Source organism: Cannabis sativa, chromosome 4, assembly GCF_029168945.1.
Source record: "Cannabis sativa cultivar Pink pepper isolate KNU-18-1 chromosome 4, ASM2916894v1, whole genome shotgun sequence".
Classification (NCBI taxonomy): domain Eukaryota; kingdom Viridiplantae; phylum Streptophyta; class Magnoliopsida; order Rosales; family Cannabaceae; genus Cannabis; species Cannabis sativa.
This window is the reverse complement of record NC_083604.1, coordinates 68431253-68451607: the sequence shown is the minus strand read 5'-3', so window position 1 is coordinate 68451607 and position 20355 is coordinate 68431253. Positions and strand designations below refer to the sequence as shown.

At 26.9% G+C, this 20355-nt stretch overlaps 1 long non-coding RNA gene across 1 annotated transcript; it reads right to left on the bottom strand.

Annotated features, from left to right (window-relative positions):
• Positions 1 to 16884: 16884 nt before the first annotated feature.
• On the bottom strand, positions 16885 to 19279 carry LOC115712078 (uncharacterized). The gene is made up of 3 exons (XR_004010785.2): positions 18528 to 19279; positions 17592 to 17654; positions 16885 to 17130 (listed from the first exon to the last, which is right to left on the bottom strand). It is a non-coding gene; the product is annotated as an uncharacterized LOC115712078 (long non-coding RNA).
• Between the last annotated feature and the right edge of the window lie 1076 nt (positions 19280 to 20355).

Here is a 20355-nt window from a genome sequence, read left to right as displayed (position 1 = left end):
TGCATTTAATTCATTTCATGTAATTAATTGTACTAATTTGTATATTTACCTTATTTATACAAATTAATTATTAGTATAAATATTTAAGATATTATATGGTCATAAATGCATAATTAATTATATATTATGGAATTAAGCATTTAATATATTATCATACAATAATTGTTTTAATTTGTATTTATTTGGAAAATTTATTTTTAATACAATTAATTTTGATTTGTATGATTTAAATGCTATACATAAATTCATTTTATAGTGCTAGATATATTTAGAAATGTTCAAACATTAAGATAGGTTGAATATTTTATCTAGCACATTAAGTTTCATAAAACTTCATAAAATTATTCATAAAATATTCATAAAACTTCCTAAAATGAATAAAATATAAGTAATTTTGTGGTTTGACATAAGAAAACATGAACTTGGGACAAATGCTCATATCTAGAACGGTTTTTAATGATCTTCGGACGACCACACTAGGAGCACTAATCTCAGTGATTGTTTATTATGTTAATAACGAAATTACTTTTAGGTAGAGCCCAATACCTAATGTCAAAGTGAAAATATAATTTTATATAATTAGGGAGTAGCCACAGCATCCTTATTTGTATAAAATTATATATTAATTAAAATTCACCTTAATGGACATAACTTGTAATTAATTATATAGGTATAATAATTTTACCCCACAGGGATTTTATTATATTTGTATAATTAATTAGGACAATATGTTAAATTAAGTTCTCTTAATTTACCCCACAGGGAGTTATGGGGATTTAATTTAATAGTGTTATCATAAATTTAATTAAAGATAGATAATAAACCTTCATTTTCCAAAACTAATTGTTTAATTAAATCTATCATAAAGTTCATCTAATTTTATTAAATTTAAAATTTAGCCCACAGGCAATTTTGGATTTAGTAAAATTTTAATCTTCAGTTTATACTTTGGTGTCTAGTGAACCACATAATTTTAAATAATTAGGGAGTAGCCACAGCATCCTTAATTATATAAAATTATATATATTAAGTGGATTAAGATCACATAATGGACATGAATTATGTGAACATAATAATCTTACCCTACAGGGATTTTATTATATTCACATGATTAATATGTTAAATTAAATTCTCTTAATTTATCCCACAGGAAATTATGTAGATTTAATTTAATAATTTTATCATAAAGTATAAAATTTTGAAACATTTATAAATAATTAAGTGTTTCATACCTTTCATTAAGATAGAAATATTAAACTTTAAGTTTTTCATAAATTGTGTAAATCTATCATAATCTACATCTAAATCTAATCTTATTAAATTAAAAATTTAGCCCACGGGCAATTTTTGTTTAATAAGATTTCATATTTAAGCATGTTTATTCATTGGTAAAAACATGATTCATTTAAACCTCAAAACTATATATGTAATTTTATTACATCACTATTCATAAATTTCTTCCATACCAGTAGAAATTTCTAAAAAATTATTCTGATAACTTAATCTAAAATGTACAGTTTTTACTGTATAATTAAGAAAAATAAATCACACTTTATTATCACCAATAAATTTTAATTTATTGTGTATGAATTCATTCTAATATAGTTAATGTAATTATTAACACATAGTGGATTATTTTAGATTGTTATTCCACATTCATAATTTCTTGCAAGGTTTACAAATAAACCTAAGAAAGTCAGTAACTGTGAGCAAATCTTATCCACAGACAAGATAACTTCTCACATTTAGAAGTTTAAGGAACAAGCAATATAGTAGTGGCTTTGTTTTAAAATTGGCAAAGATCTTTATGTTCCAAGATTCTATTGAAACTTGATTTAGACACATTTAGAGGTCTTTACTACAAATGATGTCACTCATAAAGATATGCAAGTTCAATCTGACAATAAGAAATGTGTTATTAATAAGAATTCTTCTACATTATATAGCACCAAAAATTATGGAACATATCTCCATAAATAGAATAAATGTTAGTAAATGGTGGGGATCTTCATTACACTTGATTTTACTAACTTTATTTAGAACTTGTGTGAATTTCATTAAGAATATGTATTCCAACAAGTCAAAATCGGTGCATACTAGAATTCTATCATATTAGAAATCATACAAGTCAATTAATTTTGAAGACATGGACTCAAATTTTGCATCTCTTTTTTAACAATTACTCACATAAATAATTTTTCTACAAAAGTATGGATTTATATGTTTCAAAGACATTTAAATCTTAAGTAGAGAAATGGTGCATAGTGAGATCAAATATAAAATGGAGAATACTACATCAAAATTCGTGAGTATGGATAAACTCCCAGTGTATTTGTAAAGTTTCTTTAAAAGCATGGGTTCATTGCCCGATACATATGCTTGGTACACCCAAATTATAGTGTGTAACAGATTTAAGAAACTAAGCATTTTTTGGACATGGGGTGGAGCCTACATAGCAAACTCCAATCTTTCCTAAATCTTTGTCTATTGATACTCAACAATGGGGTGTACATATCGAATCGTGTTCTAACCAAAGTTGTTTCTCAAACATATTTTGAGTTGTGATAAGGTTGAAAACCGACTTGATGACATGTACACATTTTATAAATACCCATATATAGTTAGAGTACAATTGTCAAAGAAAAGATCTGGGCCCTAAACCATAAATGAGCATATTTCATTTGAAAAGCTATAAGGTTTAAGGGTTACATATTTTATTATCCATCTCACAACACTAGAATTGTGAAATTAAGAATTGACTTGATCAGTGGGAGTGATCAATCTAGGAACCTAGTTTCCGAGAAAGATCATTCATATTTTCTCAAACTTCCACCTCAAGTGTTAGATTAATTATGATTCACAACATCCCTTAAGATTAATGGTTATTGAGAATTCATAACTAATCATTAATAATATACAAGTCATTGGTAAAATTCTAATAAGTTATGTTATTTAGTAATTGCTTACAATTTCTAAAATAACATGTTATTGAACCATTTGCTCTTTTAAGAGTTTGTTGGTCCATCCTTAAGATGACTTATTAGAACAGTAAGATCAATGTTTTCTAGTGATTACATTTTGTACAATAAGAGTTCAACTACAATATTAATTTGAGACACAAATTAAATTATAGAATGATAAAGAATTGAAGTTGTAGTACAATATGCCATGAATGAAGAAATGAATAGCAATAAAGTTTATCTTTAGTAAAGTTGTCTAATGGGGTGGAGAACATTAATTAAGCATAGGTTTTTTCACCAATAATATTCATTAGGCAACATTGAGAAACATAAAGATATAAAAGAATATTCATTGCTAAGAAGTTCATTTTGAACTAAGAATCAATAACAAATGAGATTTACATTCTCACTTGTTTTTATAAAAGATTCTATTATAGACCTTGGCATTTGTTGCTTGTTTCAATTCATTAATCAATTCCAAACAGTGAACTAGAGAAGAAGGTATACAGCTGCCATAAAGATTTTTCTCTAATAGTGGTGAACATATGCAAGCTTAAGATGTCTACCTATAGATTAAAACAAACATCTCACAAATTGGTTTTTTCATTATCTTTTCCTTTAGATTTGAAAAGAGAATTATGAAAATAATTATATACCAGAAGGTTAGTGGGAGTAATGTTTGTTTTATACGTAGACAATATGTTACTTACAAATGATGATAAAAGTTTTCTATATAAGTTGAAATAATTCATGTCTCAAATTATTATTTTGAGATAAGGAATATAAATAATATATATAATTTTAATTAATTAGAGAGTAGCCACAGCATCTCTGATTAAATAAAATTATGTATTATTCATCTGATATAACTTTTATCTTTAAGTGTGATAAATTCAACTCGAACCAGCATCTGAAAAATGGTCTGGAATGAGAATAAATTAAGAACATTCATTTGCTTCTATTTTAGAAGCCTAATGTATGCCTAAGAGTCTGAATAAGACTTTGCATTACATTTGTTTCAGGATCGTTAAGTAGTATCAGAATAACTAAAGTTAAGACCACTTTATTTTTCATACAAAGTGATGGGGTATCTTTAAGATACTAAAAATATTCATACATATTTTAAGATGAATTGACCATCTGGAAATATAGTTAACCAATTAGATTTTAACATACTTCACTGGTTGTATTTATTCACGTAAATCAATATTTTATTACGTCCTTAAGATTACCAGTAAGTTATATTGTGGAAAATCTTGATTGTTATTTCCACTATTTAAGTCACATTCATTTATTGTTTTGAGGATACATCTCGTATGATGTATTATAGAGTTTCATAGTAGGCCTAGAGTTCAGAATTACAGTTTCATTAGGCCATTAAGAAAATTTTGCGATAAATTCAGCTACAATATTTATGGCTAATAACTCTAAGAGTACTGGTCGAAGCTAGCATATCAACATTAAGTATTTAGCCATAAAAAGGCGTGATAAGTGGTCATTAATCACGCAAACTGAATTGGGTGATCGCATAGATCCTTGACTAAAGGCATGCCGCAACACGAATTCAAGGATCATAAAGTAAATATGGGATTCAGTTAACCCATATGCAGTTTTTTTATTTGTACAACCAAAAATTATTTAATGAAACTCTAATTTCGATATTTTCTCATATTTATGTGCACCTTAATTTCATCTGAGAAAATTATCGTAAGAGGACCTGAATAAACATAAGGGTTAGGGTTTATTCACTTAAGTACATTGCCACATAAAGTACATTGTTATATAGTAAATGTATCGTAATACATGGAAGATAATACTCGACTTATAATGAGGACATGTCGCTATGATTCGTATGTTTATTATATAATGAGGAACGTTGGGTTTGAATGTTTTAGTTTAAATGCTGACCAAGTGGGAGAATATTAGAATATTTTAATTATAGAAATGAATTTTCTATTTATGGAAATAATTAAATAATTGATTTTCTGATAAATGAATATTTTATATTCATTGAATCTGGACAAAATCAATTATGTAATATTCTATATATGGTCAGATTTCTATATTCATTACCTGATTTGATTTTCTGAATTAATTGTCAAAATATTCTGACAATTAATGTGGCACAGATACTGATGGAGTATCTCACCTATAAATATAGGGTATCGGTCCCCGAGCTCCTCACTCATTCTGTTCATAGCAGCAAATTCCATCTAAAGAGAGTTGAGAGAGCGAGGAAGCCCGATTACCCATGGTAGTCAATTTCCTTTGCAGATCAAAGCTTATGTAGGTTTGAAGCTCAAGATTCAATGGCTGGAGGTATTTCGATCCTTATTCATAGTGTATATATGTTTGATTAATTCCGCACTTAATACTTAAACATATACATTTCAGTTTATATATATAAATGTCTAACAAAGTATTAATTTTAGTATTAGCTAGGTGATTTTTTCCCTATAACTCAAATGGTTTTTATAATTCAAAATAAACTTTTTTAAAATTATTTGGGTGATATAAACATGCAAATAAATAAAAATATTTTCGTTAAAAATTAAATATTTATATGTTATGTTTAACCAACTTTCAGTATTCTCTTTTTAGAAAGAATATGAATATTTAAGTGTTACTTATTTTAAATATTAAGTATTTTTTGCAATTATCCTTTTTTTTTTTCTGATAAGTTTTGCAATTTTCCTTTAATTTTCATAAAGAAATAAGAAAAAGAATGTATGAGCAAGGGTGGCGGTAGGATTAGATTGTAAATATGGGACGTACATATACAATGAAGTTTTATGATTAGGGATTTTGGCAACTAAAACTATTTTTTAGTAGTAGTAAAATACGATTAATCTTTTCAGTTTTTAAAAATATTTCATACAATAAATTAGAAAATTTGGATCAATTAAACTGAAAAATAAATGTAAGTAGTTTTAATGAGGTGTTAATAGTACCAATATTTAATACGTTAATATTAACTAAAGAATGCACTAATTATAAACATTCTAATTGAGACATACAGGTCACATTTATATGTATATATATAGTATTTAATTAAAATAAGGAGAGTGCCAACACATTTTATTTTGAAAAATATTACAATTTTTATGAGACGTACACCATGTAGATATATGAAGTTTGAACAAGTTAAACACTCCACTCCACCCAGGGCATCATCCCCTTTTATCAATTTCATAAGAGCCACATGTTATATATATAGTTAACTCCATATATATATATATATATATATATATATAAAGGGCCCTGTCTATGACTCTCCGTGCCAATGGGAAATATGTATGAATGACGGGTTTGAACAAAGATTATTATGACTATATTAATTGAAAATGTAGATTGATTAATTGATCTTAGGCTAGTTTTGCATTTGAATTATATATAATTGATCATTTTCTCAAATTTCTGCTACTGAATTTTATCTTGAATGTCCTGGAAATACCTAACAGATCCTAACCATCCATTTATTGATCTGTGAACTAATCCCACACGTAATTAATTAAGCCTCGTTATAATTATGTGATAAAATATGTCAAGATAAAGTTGAATTAGTCCAAACGCCAGCCGGTTAATTATGTGTTTTAATTATTTTAGTTTTCCATTCTATAGGTACTAATTATAGAACAACATGATTATTTATTATTTAAATAATTTTAATTATCTATATAAACATATGATGAAATATTTTTGATCGTTCCTCAGAAGTGGACAAATCTGTTATGTAAAAGCTTTTTTTTGCCGACAATTATTGTCAACTTTTTATCCATTTTTGATTGTGTAAATGTATAGCAACGTTAACATTAAAGGGGTATGTATATATGATTGATATACTTATATATAATTAATTTAATTGCCTTTTACATTCACATCATCACATCATATTTTATTACTTTCATTACTTTCTTGAGTTAATAGAAACTATATAATTAAGAAATCAATTAAATTCCACAATCAACAGTAACATATTATATATTATTATTATTTAATCTCCACATATTATATACTAATATTGATTCACAAAAATAAATTCCCCGTAGCTATAGTATTACTAGGATCGGAAAAGAGGCATGGTTGGTTATGAAATGGCCAGAGAAGAACCATTAATTGCCTAATGATAATTTGCAGGAGAGATGTCTCATCATACAGTTATATAATAATACTAACTACTCTGAATGAATTTAAAGAAAATAAAAATTGCTGATATGTATATAATAAATTAATGAATAAGGGTATGATTGTCTAATTACAAGGTGTATGGAAAATTGCGTGGGGTTGTGGTGACGAGTCATATATATATATATGAGGGTCTTTCTCTCGACGTACTCAACACAGATTTTTTCCTGTGTGTTCGTGACTGTGTCCATGTCTTGTTGTGACTTAAGAGAGAGAAAATAAAGCGTCAGAATAGGCACATGGTTGCTGGGTCCAAAGGCCCAAAAATACGAAACACAAGAAAGAGAGAGCTTTCACTTACACTTACTTGAATCACTCACTCATCCAAAGGTCAATTCACACCTCAACAAGCACCACACATCCCTCTCAAACTCTATCGAACACCCATAAAAGCAAGTGTTAACTAACAAACTCTATAAACAATAACATTTTATTATTATTAAGGGTCTATAGCAATTAACTTGATTATCACAATCTTTCATTTTCTAGCTACTATAATTATTACGTATCTATTAATAACTTAATATATATAGCACCCCTTGCAGTTATTCACCTACGCACGTTTTTGTATATAATATTATATATAAGTCATGAATTGATCGATTGATTAGTATTTAAAAGATATATAACATGCATTAATGATCTAGTAATTATAGGATAAATTGGATTATGTATTATGTGATGGAAAACGTACGTACGAAAGGGAAAAAAAGACAAGTGGACATGTCCAGATTTGCAGAACTAGTGGGGTCTATGATTTGTATTGGCAAATATTACAGAGAACTTAGACACTGACTTATTAATTATATATTTCATAGGAAATGATTTTGATATATCTAATTAAGGCCTATATAGTATAGTCCAAGTGTTACCCCTATATATATATTTTTATTGGAATTATTATTATTAATGAAATAGTAATTAAGTGTGTCTCTGCAAATAAAAATAAAAAAAGTCAATGGTTTCTCATCAAATAAAACTATGATTCGAAGTTTCTGTACAAGAGTTCATAGATTTTGGACCGACTAATATTGTATGTATATTACTATTTAGTTACTTGGTCGGTCTGTAACTCACAATAGACAATAAATTTTAATTTTTCTGGCTATTAAGGGGCCCCTTTTGTTGAGTTTGGCACCTACACACTACTTACTCTTGATTCATATTAATTCATATCATATGTACAAATATATATACAAGCGCCAATATCAGATATACAGACATTGTATTTTTCAGGAGCTAGCCTTGATTAATGTAAAGACATATTTTTGTTTTTTTGGAGTTTACGATGACTTTTTTTTTCTTCCCTCTCTCTCTCTTTGTGTAAAATATTTTCTTCATATACTATTTCCTTAATATTTTGCTTTTATACATATTATTTATGTATATATATATATAAATACATCATAGTTGTTGTAACTAATATAATACGTACAATAGATGCCCTGCAGGTTTGAATTTAAGAGCTATATAGATCTCACAGATATTTTACTGAGAGCTATAGCTATTCTCAACAATAACTTTCTCTCTTCATTAAATTTTTTCTTGATTGAGTATATTTGTATGTGTTTAACATGCACTAAATGTAAAATTATACATGTAAATTAGCTTCCTATAGGCACTGAGCCATGAACTCTTGTACACAATTATAGATACGTAAATTATATATATATATGCTTGTTTTACACTAGATGAAAACTCAAAAATCATAAGCTCAAAAATTTAGATATATAATACGTTTCTGTTGATCTAATTACAGCAATAAATCAAACAGAAAAAATACATTGATAATTAATTACACTTTACACATATATATGTGCTTAATTAATAAGTAATAGTAATTAACTTAAGTTGCACATCAAGATGATTGTCATACACACACATATATGCTGGATTGCTATGATTACCATGTGGAGAGGAGTAGCAAATTGTGGACCCTGGACCAACTGCAGTGAATATATTCCAAATCCAGAGAATATATAATTTGATATATATTTATATACATATTCCTATAGTAATGATGAAAAAATATATCATGACATCTAGTAGCGAATATTTATGATTATTCAGGTGATTGATAAAGAGCTATAGTAGCAATTTTCTTTCTTTTTGAGGATGGAGTCAAATGCTAGCTGGACTATGTTGCCCAGAATGTAATAATATATATAATAATATATATACACATAATTAATGTATACATATATTTATATAGAAGTCAAAATGGTGGAAAGCAAACTACTATTATTTTCACCTATTTTTCAATAAAGATGGAAAAGGTTCTTGGAAGATGCTTCCAAGCATCGGCAATGATCATGTCGATAGAGCTCATATAAATTTGTATCTTTTTATTGGATTTTCTTGAGAAAATATATATGAGAGAAATAAAGAAAGAAAAGGAAAAATTGTGTTCGGGTACATGTGAATCTGTCTGAGAAATTCCCAACTGGGGTTTTGTATCTACTAATAATTTCATCTTCTTTAATTTTGTTTCAATTGAGGAGGATATGGTCGTACAATAAATTTAATTTGAAAAAAAAGGAAGAAAGAAAAAAGTGGACAATGTAGTGGTGGAAAATTCATTAGGGTTATTCAACTTTCTAGGTATACTTGAAACCCTAAGTTCCTATAATAATAAGTTGATTCAGAACCAAAACTTCTTAATAGTCATTACCGAATGATTATTATACTTATTTAATTGTTAATATTGATTTTAAAAATATTAAATCATAAAATTTTGATGTAATAGCAAAAATTTAAAATTATATATTTAATTTAGCTTAATAACAAAAATATAAAAACATATATATCTTTTTATATTATATATAAAAAAAATTATAAACAATCTTTAAATCAAACTCAATTCTTTTTTTCTCTTTTTTTTTTTTGCTAAAAAAATTATTTTTATTTTCTTTTTGAGCCGATAGAAGAACCTTAGCCCATATGAATTGTAAAAATTAGAGAATTTTCTAATTAAATACAATATTATTTTTAATAAGTTACGTGAGATTATATTTAGTATTTTAATTATATATTAAAGATAATATTTATGAATTATAATTATTTTGTAGGTATATTTAAGTAGTTAATGTGTAATAAAAATGGATAGTTCTCAACATATCCCAATTTTCTTAATACTATCAATTAATTTATGGTAATACCTCAATTAAGAGTACATATATATTTAAGGGATTATTTCACAAATACATAAAAATAACCAAAGAAAATTACAAAATACGGTTGTACAGAATTTTAAATATTTTTATGATTTTATTTTTAGAAAATACGGTCTTTTTATGTTGTATTCTTATTAATTTGTTGTTAATTTTTTGTTATCTATATATTATTTTTTTTTTGTTATTTTAATATTGTTTGGATGTTATTTTTATGTATTTTTTTTTTTGTTATTTTCGTATTGTTTCTATAAAAAAAATTGTAAAACTGTAAAAAAAAAATCTTTAAATAAAAATATAAGTTTTTTACAAAAAAAAAATATTGTTTCATGTAATTATCCCTATATTTAAATGTTGTTGGCCTGGGTTATTTTTATTTATAATATATATATATACTAGGTGAATGTACGTGCCGAACCACGTATTGCTAGTTTCATTTAAGATTTTGGTCTTTTTAAGATTTTGAATGTATTTTATTTTTAAAGATTACAAATTTTTTGTTTGAAAAAATTAAATATTTATATTTGAAATATTATTTAATAATGTATTAAAAATAATATTAGTGTAATTATAAAATTGTAAATAAATTTATTATTGGAGTAGTAGATTATTTTATTTAGTTCTTTTTTTAACATAGCATTGTAATGTAAGTTTATATCTATAAATATTCTGTAAAGTGTTAATATTATATGAACATCTCTATTTATAAAGCTAAAAAGTGGGTCAATGACAGAAGTGGTATATCTGCAATCACACAAAGATAGAAGTGGTATTTCTGCTTCCTATGCTTATCTAGAGAAAACATTAGATAAGTGAGGTTAACTTTAAGAGGAAATTACACTCTATACCCTTTTTATATTGTCCTCTTTTATTTTTACCTTCTTTTTTAAAATCTATCATTTTTACCTCTTTTTTTAAATATTGTACCAATTTTGCCCCTGTCACTTCAAGATACTCTCCATGTGATTCTCTTATGTAAGGGTATTTTGGGTACAATACATATAAAAAGAGGTATGTTTCAAATAAATATAAAATTAGAGGTAAATTTGATTAATTGATGAATAAAAGAGGCATTTTTCAACTTACCCCTAACTTTAATATATAAAGATTTTTCTTTTTTAAAAAATAAATAAAAAAATTATTAATATTCTCCCAAGATAGATTTGTTAGAGAGATATGTGGCTAAGATGATTTTTTAAATTTAAAAAGAGATTATTAATATTTAAAAGATTGTTTAATTTTTTGGGTTTAATTATTGGGTTTATTTGTTAACGGGAGAGAAGAAATGTCGTTAGATAGAGATAGGCATGGCAAAAAGATCCATTCATTCAGATCGGATCAGTGATCCGATCCGACGGATCATTACTGATCCGAAACATTCGGATAGTTATTGGATCTTGGATCAGATCCGACCCGCCCCACTTAATTTTTTTACGGATCGGATCAGATCCGATCCGTTTTAAATATATATTTTTTTTTTAAAAAAAATTACTTTTTAATATATTTTTTTAAGGTGTAAGGCCATTGGAATACAACCATTAGACATATATGAGCTGTCCATAGACCACACTATATATTATTGTTTTAATTAACTCTCTCAATTTAATTCTTATATATATGTGTACGCATATATATAAAAATAAAAATATATATGCATACTGGTCACTCTATATTTTAATTATTTGATTATAATAATTATTATTATATGTAAAATTTCCTATAATAAGAAAGTAAAGTAACAAATGTTATACACAATAGATCGATTTATGTATAGGCATTGTTAAATATATTAATTTGTACAATAATTTACACTTTTATATTATATCACTTTTGTATATGTATGCAACAATAATTTACATTTAATATAAACATATTATTAATTAATAAGAATAATATTTAATTTTTTTTTATCAAATAAAAATACTAATTAATTAAATATTATAATAATGAGTAATTAATACTATTATTTGACTCTTAAATATTTAATTATTTAAGGGGCATTTGCTAATATTTTAATTTTTTTTTTTTAATTTTTTAATCATAAAAATAAACGTAATTTTTTGTTTTTAAAAAATATGTGTTCTATAATCATTTTTGTTTTTTTTTAATTTTAAAAATTTATCAGAAAAATACCACTACAAAAAATCTTATTTTTAATCACAACAATATTTGTGACTAAAAGTAAAAAAGTTGTAACTAATTATAAATCATCATTCTTATGTTGTAACTAAAATAGGTCCATCACTAAAAGTATTAGTTACAAAAATTACAATTTGTTGTGACTCAGTATAAAAAATCTTACTTTTATTATTAACATATTTATTGTTTTGTAGGAGCCGTACACAGTTAATTTTGAAAACTAGAAGAACAATATATAAAAAGTTTATAGTTAATTTCATGTATTTTTTTAGAGGAGATTTATTTCATGTAATCATCATACTACATTATTATTGATGATTATATTAGTGGAATTTCTAAAATTTGGTAAATTAATTTTTCAATAGTAAAATTACATTTTTCTGTGATAAGAATTTGATATATTGTTTTTTTGATTGATTTTGACAAATAAAATATAAATATATAAAAAAAATGATGCATTATTAGTTCTTAAACAAATAAATTTCGGAAAAAAAATATAAATTTAAATATAAAATATATATTTTTTTTTTAAAAAAAAAAGTTGGGTCGGATCAGATCTGATCCGTATAAGGCGGGTCGGATCAGATCCGATCCGAGTATCTAATCCAGCGGGGCGGGGCGGAGCAGATCCGTGTATGATCTGGATCAGGTCGGATCAGAGTCGGATCAGATCCGACCCGCCCCATTGACATTCCTAGATAGAGACTTTTAATATATAATGATATATATATAGTAATTAATATTTCTTCATGTGTTTATATTCACGTGTAAAAGTAATAATCCTAAAAACGTGATCATCATTACCATGGAACATATTGTCAAATTTTCATCACCGTGACTGTAAGAATGAAGTTTATATCATATATCCCAAACATAATTAGCTTATGAATTATGATGAATTTACAATTAACCTTCTAAATCAAGTTTTATTTTATTTGAGAAATAACATGATGAAAAGCTACAATCATTATACATGCACATGATGAATGAAGAAACATCCATCCTCAATGATGAAATTATTGAAGATCAAATCACAGTCAAAGATGTGAATGGTCATGAGAAAACTGAACAACCAATTGAGAGGCTATTTGAGAAAAGCAAAAAAGAGGTGTCATTGGTGGCAAAAGAATCACTTGTAGTTGTTGATTTGAAGTTGTCAACACCACGATATTATGAACCACCAATGAATCTTATACTCTGCTAATACAACGGTTCTCCATGTTGTATTCTCTACGAGTTATCAACGGTTTCTCCCCAAGCTCATCCAAAATCTTTTGTTGTTGGTGCGATTTTTAGTTGAAACTCATTACATGTCAAGCTTGAGGGCATCTTCAAAAATAACTTTAAAGTTATCTTGCATGACGCTTATTATAGGTGACAACCGCTTGTTAATGTGACATGGACCTCAGGTAAGTCTCTTCCCTTTTAGTTTTCATACCACATGACAATGTGAATTTCAGTTTTGGGGGGGGTGGGGGACTTAAAATTTTTAATTTGCTTTAGTTTAGTTTGTTTTTTATTTGAAAATAAGCTAAAGATAGTTGTATGTTGCCGTTGATTGTGAAATGTCCTAAAATTTTTAAAATGTGTGCTTAATTCTTTTAACTCTTTAGATTAGTTTGGATGTTTATAAAGCCTGTGTAGGGATGCAATTCGGCAATGTGTGAAATATGTTATAATTATTTTGCTATAGTTTTCTTAGGCCCCTTTTGGGGGAGCTTTTTAAAAAGCTAAAATCACTTTTGGAAAAAGTTATGAGTTAATATATGTTTGGTAAAATTTAAAAAAATAGTTTTTTCAAAAATTTAAGTGAACTTTATAGCTTTTAAGAAAAGTTGGCCCACTCTAGTTTTGGGATTTTAGCTTTTAAGGGAAGCTACAATTTTGGTTTAATGAATTTTTCACTTAACACAATTGCCCTCATCTAATTTTAAAATTCCCCATTTACCAATTAATTTTAGGGTTTCTTACATTCTTTCAATCTCATCTTTATTCAAAAAAAAAAAAAAAAATCAATCAAAAACTACTCAACTGTCATATTATTATTATTATTATTATTATTATTATTATTATTATTATTATTATTATTAGTAAAAGTCTAATTTATTATTTTATCATGTAAATATTTAAAAGAATTAAATATTATAAAAAAAAAATTATCGTAATTTATAATATAATAAATAATATTTATAAATATATTAATATGTATAAAATTATTTAAATAAATTAGCTAACAAATGTCATACCTATTTTAGTAATTATATATTTAACATTTATTTAATCATTTAGCTTACCAAACAGTTATATACAACTTTTTCAACTCACATCTGTTTTAAAATTATATTTACCAAACACTCAATAGCTTTTTCTCACAACACAGCTACAGCTGCTTTTTCTCACAGCACATGCTACAGCTGCTTTTTCTCACAGCATAGGTACACCTGCTTTTTCCCACAACATAGTTGTGCCAAATGGCCCTAAAATTAATAGAAAGATTAATAGAAGAAAAAATTCACAAAGGTGCTTAATAATTTTTTTATATATTTATTTCTTTACTTACGGTTATTTATTTTTAAAAAAAATTAAAATATACATATATGTTTATTTTTTCATCATACCAAAAATTATCTTTATGTTTCATGAGAGGATTTCGGGATTGATTTTAAAGGGTTCGTTTAGTACGCCGTATTACATCATATTGTATTGTATAGTATTATATTGAATTATATTTTATGTAATATTTTTATATAAAACTATATGTGATATTAACTTTTATGGGCACCTAAATATATAATGTTTTAGTATAAATTAAAGTTTGACATAGTATATTATATAAAAATATGATATATAATCTAATTTATTATAATACAATACAATACGACCTAATACGACGTTCCAAACGAACTCAAACATCATTATTTTGCAAACGATATTTTATTATTCTGCAATGGTAATTTTTGATAGGTCTATCTCATGCTTGCTTCAAGGTATCAAACTGTTTTCACAAACTTTTGGTTTACTATTGTGGAATCCATCAAAGTGAAATTCAAAGAATATTAAATGCATCTGGATTCGTAAGGAGTCAAATGGCTTTTAAGTACATAGGAGTATTAATACTAATTTACTCTAAAAGATTGTCCTTTGCTGAATGTACATGACTGATTGAGAAAATAGTAGCTCAGATAAGAGCATAGAATTCCAAGAATCTATCATTTGGTAGAAGAGTAACTTTAATTAATTTAGTCCTAATTCTGATTCATTCACATTAGACTTAGATTATGTTACTTTCCTTTTTATGGAAAAGTGTAGAATATGTTGGTCCCAATTATGTTTCATGGACAAAATTATGTAAACCATGTAAAGATGAAGGATTAGGGTTCAAGAAGTTTCAATTTGCAATGGAACCAAGTAACATTCTTGAGAAATATGTATGGACAATAGTTTCAAAGCAAGACAATCTTTGAGTCAATTGGGTACATATTGTCTATTTAAAGATGCAAGCTGGTAGGACTATAACTCTATCACTCATTGCAACTGGTATTGAAAGCAAATAGTAAAAGTAAAGAGCAATTCAAGCAGGTGGTAAATGCTCAAGAAAATTTCATGACCAAGTACTATTAGTCAAGGCTACAAGTCTCTACTTCCAACACAGTACCCAGTGAGGTGGTATGGCAAAGTGTGGGGCAGGGTTATTATACAGAGATTTATAATGTGGTTAGCAATTTTAGATAGATTGCAAACAAAAGAAACGCTCTTTAATTTTAATATATGTGTTGATGAGTCGATATGTTTGATGTGTGGAGTTGATGTTAAAAATATAGAACACCTATTTTGTAATATTTCAATAATTAATTATAATTAATTAAAGCATATTTTATGAAATATGAAATAATATGGGTATTGCGAGAATAAAATGAGTAAGATTATAATTTTACTAAGTTAATATAATAGGCTTATTTTACGAAATGAGCAAATTAAGCATAATTTATTGTTGGAAAGTTTATGAATATTTTAAGAAAAATATGTAAGTGTCCTAGTGTGTGAAGTGGAAAAAGTCTCACATGGGATATGAACCCTCATTTACAAGGGTATAAAGAGTGCAACTTTGATATTTGGGTTTGGTTTTGTGTGAATGGGTGAGGACACACACACTTGACCCACCACACACGCGCGAGCCGTCCGAGCCTGGGCGGGTTAGGTTGGTGTGGTGTGACACTATATTATTTTTTACAGAAAAATTATTTAATAAAATAATTATTTTTTATTATTTATTAATTTAATTAAGAAATCTGTTTAATTAAACTGACGTTAGGTATTATTGTTGTAACGCCCTAAGATTTAGGCACGCTACCCAATATGATTAAGAAACCCTAATCCCTTAAACGAGATTACTAATAAAATAAGCGCAGAAATTAAACTTTAAACGAAAATGGAATGAAAATAAACCTGTAATAATTTTAACCTTACAAACAAAACTTACATGTTTCGGGATCCCAAAAATCATTTTACAAAATATTACAAGTCTTTTCTCCTTAGCCGACCTAAGCGGCAAAATACAGTTACAAAAGTTTCAACACTGGTAGACCCCAACCCGCTTGGTCTAGTGTGGCCCGAACATGTACATACATCGCCCAACTCCCATACTCATGGCTGATCAGAGACAGATTTACCCTTTCCTGCACAGTAGAGTACCCGTGAGCCAAGCCCAGCAAAACAGTAAAATATATCGTTAATCATATATAACTCATCACATAAATAATAATGCCATTTCATATTTATCTGTATGACAAGACATGCGTGTTACGCTCACACGCCTATTTATGTCTATGTGGCATAGACCTACGTGTTACGCTCACACGTCTAATTACAATAAGTCCTTAGAACCGATTCATCTCGGTTCTAGTTACCGAGTCCAACCCGATTATGCCTTGAACACATAACCCTTTACTTCAATATACATCTATATACATCATGGCATAACAATTACATATTAACAATTCACTTGGGTAATAACCCTAAGCCAATAAACCGCTCACTTTAGAGTAATAACTCTAATCCCGGTTTCTAGTTTCTCATATAAATCACATTCCATATAAGCGCCATTGCACATATCTCTATGTGCTAACTACTGTCTTACCTGATGTCCCGCAAATATGGAGATTCTAAATCCCTGGGTGCTCCTGACCAAGTGTCGGTAATCCTAGTCACAATTCCGGGATACACAAGTATAGGGTTAATCCCAAAATTCATTTCCACAAATTATAAACGGAGCATTTAAATTCCAGATATTCACATAGAGCTCAAAACGAGCTTTCCAACGATATAAAGAACGTCCCAAACAGAGTCCCGAGTCAAAAGTTATGACCAAAACAAAAACCCGAAAAAAATACAATAAGCTGCCAAAAATGACCGCGGCTATTGGGTTTAAAAACCCAGGAAACCCTGTTTCCAACCACGAAAATGCATCCAAAAATACCAATTTTCATGCTATATCAACCCACAATCATACCAAACTTTCACCTATCATAAACCAAGTAATTAGAGAGGAATTACACCTAATTCACTTCCAACAACTACAAAAACCAGCAACTAAAAATCAGCATTCAGCAATGAATTTTAGCCCCTAAACTCATCTAATTCAACACAAACCCAAACACAACTCAAGTTAATCATTCACCAAATAAAAAGTACCTAAATAGGCATTAACATACATAATTTTTATGCTTGAACACCAGCAAAACACATCAAAATTTCAGATTAAACAACATAAAATTCAAAGCTCCAACTTGAGCAAAATCACCAAGAACTCATAAAGAAGCTACACAAGGAAGCACCAAAATGAATCAAAATTCATCATGTTTTTCTAACCCAAATTCAGCAACTAGAAATCCCCAAATTTACCATTCAAAGCATACACAAAGCAAATCTTATAATTCACAACACAACCATGGTTACAACTCCATAAACAATCTAAAACCCATAAGCATGCAATTCAAGAACATAACCTATGAGTTCTACCTATTTCATTTTAGAATCAAAGCAATAAAATTCAAAAATAAGAGCTGGAAAATACCTCAAAGTTCTCACAATCAAAGCACACCAAAATCCCCCAAACTCCAACAAGCTCAACAACACACAAGAGAGGAAGATTTGAAGTGAAAAGATTGAAGGGAGAGGGAGAATAGGATTCAGCCAAGACTAGCTGAGAAAATAACCCAGAATTTTCTTTCTAAAATGTAAAATAATTCCTTTTTGTTGCAATTAATCCAAAAGGCCAATTTACCAAAATGCCCCTAGGTACAAATAACACATAAAAGCATTCCAAGGATAACATAGTCATTTCTAACATAAATATACCCAATTAAATTTCAGATTAATCACACTTTATTAAAATGCTAATAAAAAATCCCAAAATTGTATTTCGGCCCCGAACCCGGTTCGGCCCGAAATACGCGGTTGTGACTATACCGCGCCGATTTGTCAGAACACACCTGAAGAAAGACAAAACAGGCATACTATATAATAATATAGTTCATAAGCACGTAAATAAACTAAATTCACAGTTTTACCCCTCTCGGGTCAAAATTACTAAAATGCCCCTAGCTCATCAACGGGGTCTTAACATGTCATTTCTCATATTAATTCGCATATAATAAATTATAATATAATATAATATAATCAATATCAATATATCTATATATATAAATAAAGGAAAGCATAAGAGCATTGATGTGGCATCTTTTCCTTCCATTTCTCTATTTTCTCTATTTTATTATGTTTTCTAATTTTTTTCTATTGAATAATAAGAAAAAAATAATGTAACCTCCCCATTATTAATTTTTTATAATCTATTAGTATTCTTTTAAACTATTAGTATTCTCATCTATATATATAGATATTTTATTACACCCAAAAAATATGATATATGTATAGTAATTTTGTAAACCTATATAATTGATTAATCTTTAACAATTCAAAATATATGCATATATATTTATATTGCAAAAAAGTATATACATATAGCTATATTTATATATCTATCTATATATTTATATATATTTATATATAATTATACAATTCTAATGTTAGGATAGATAATGTAATCCTTTAACTTTTCAAAGAGCTAATTTTTCTATTCTCTCATTTTTTTCTCAAATTTTTATTCATTTTCTAATTATTTTAATTAATAATCTGTTAATTCATATTTACATTAATATTTACATTGATTTTATGATAAATAAAACTTTTGGCATTCTTCAAAAGAAAAAAAAACTATTCAATAAATTCATGTTATAATTACAAAATTTATTTTAAGAGACATTTGGTTATACTTCCTCATATTTCCATATAATATATATAGATGAGTTGAAGATATAAAAATACAAAGACTTTGACACATATATGAAGATGGGAAGGGAAAAGAATTTTAAGAAGAAGATTAAAAAGATTGGAACAAATTGCTATGGATGATTATATATGCTAAAAAAAATAGCATTTTATATGAGGTTTCTTTTTAATTATTTGTTTTCTCTATTTTTTTTTTTAATATTTATTCAATTTTTTTTTATTATTTTCATCATCATTTTATAATGTCAAGTATTCATACCTTTCACTTTTCTTTGTAAATATTTTAACAATATATTTGTATTTTTTTTATCACTTTTTACTCCATTTTTGATACACATGTATAAATATTACATATATATAGTGTAATATTAGATACTTTCTCATTTTTTCTCTTGCCTAATATTTGTATAATTTTTTAGTCTTACAATACATTTTTTCTCATTAAATATTGAGATGATTTATTAATGCATAGAGAATGTTATCTCACTCTCAATAGTGTAGATGATGCAAAATAATAATGATCATACCTAAAAATAGAGGCAACTACAACAAGT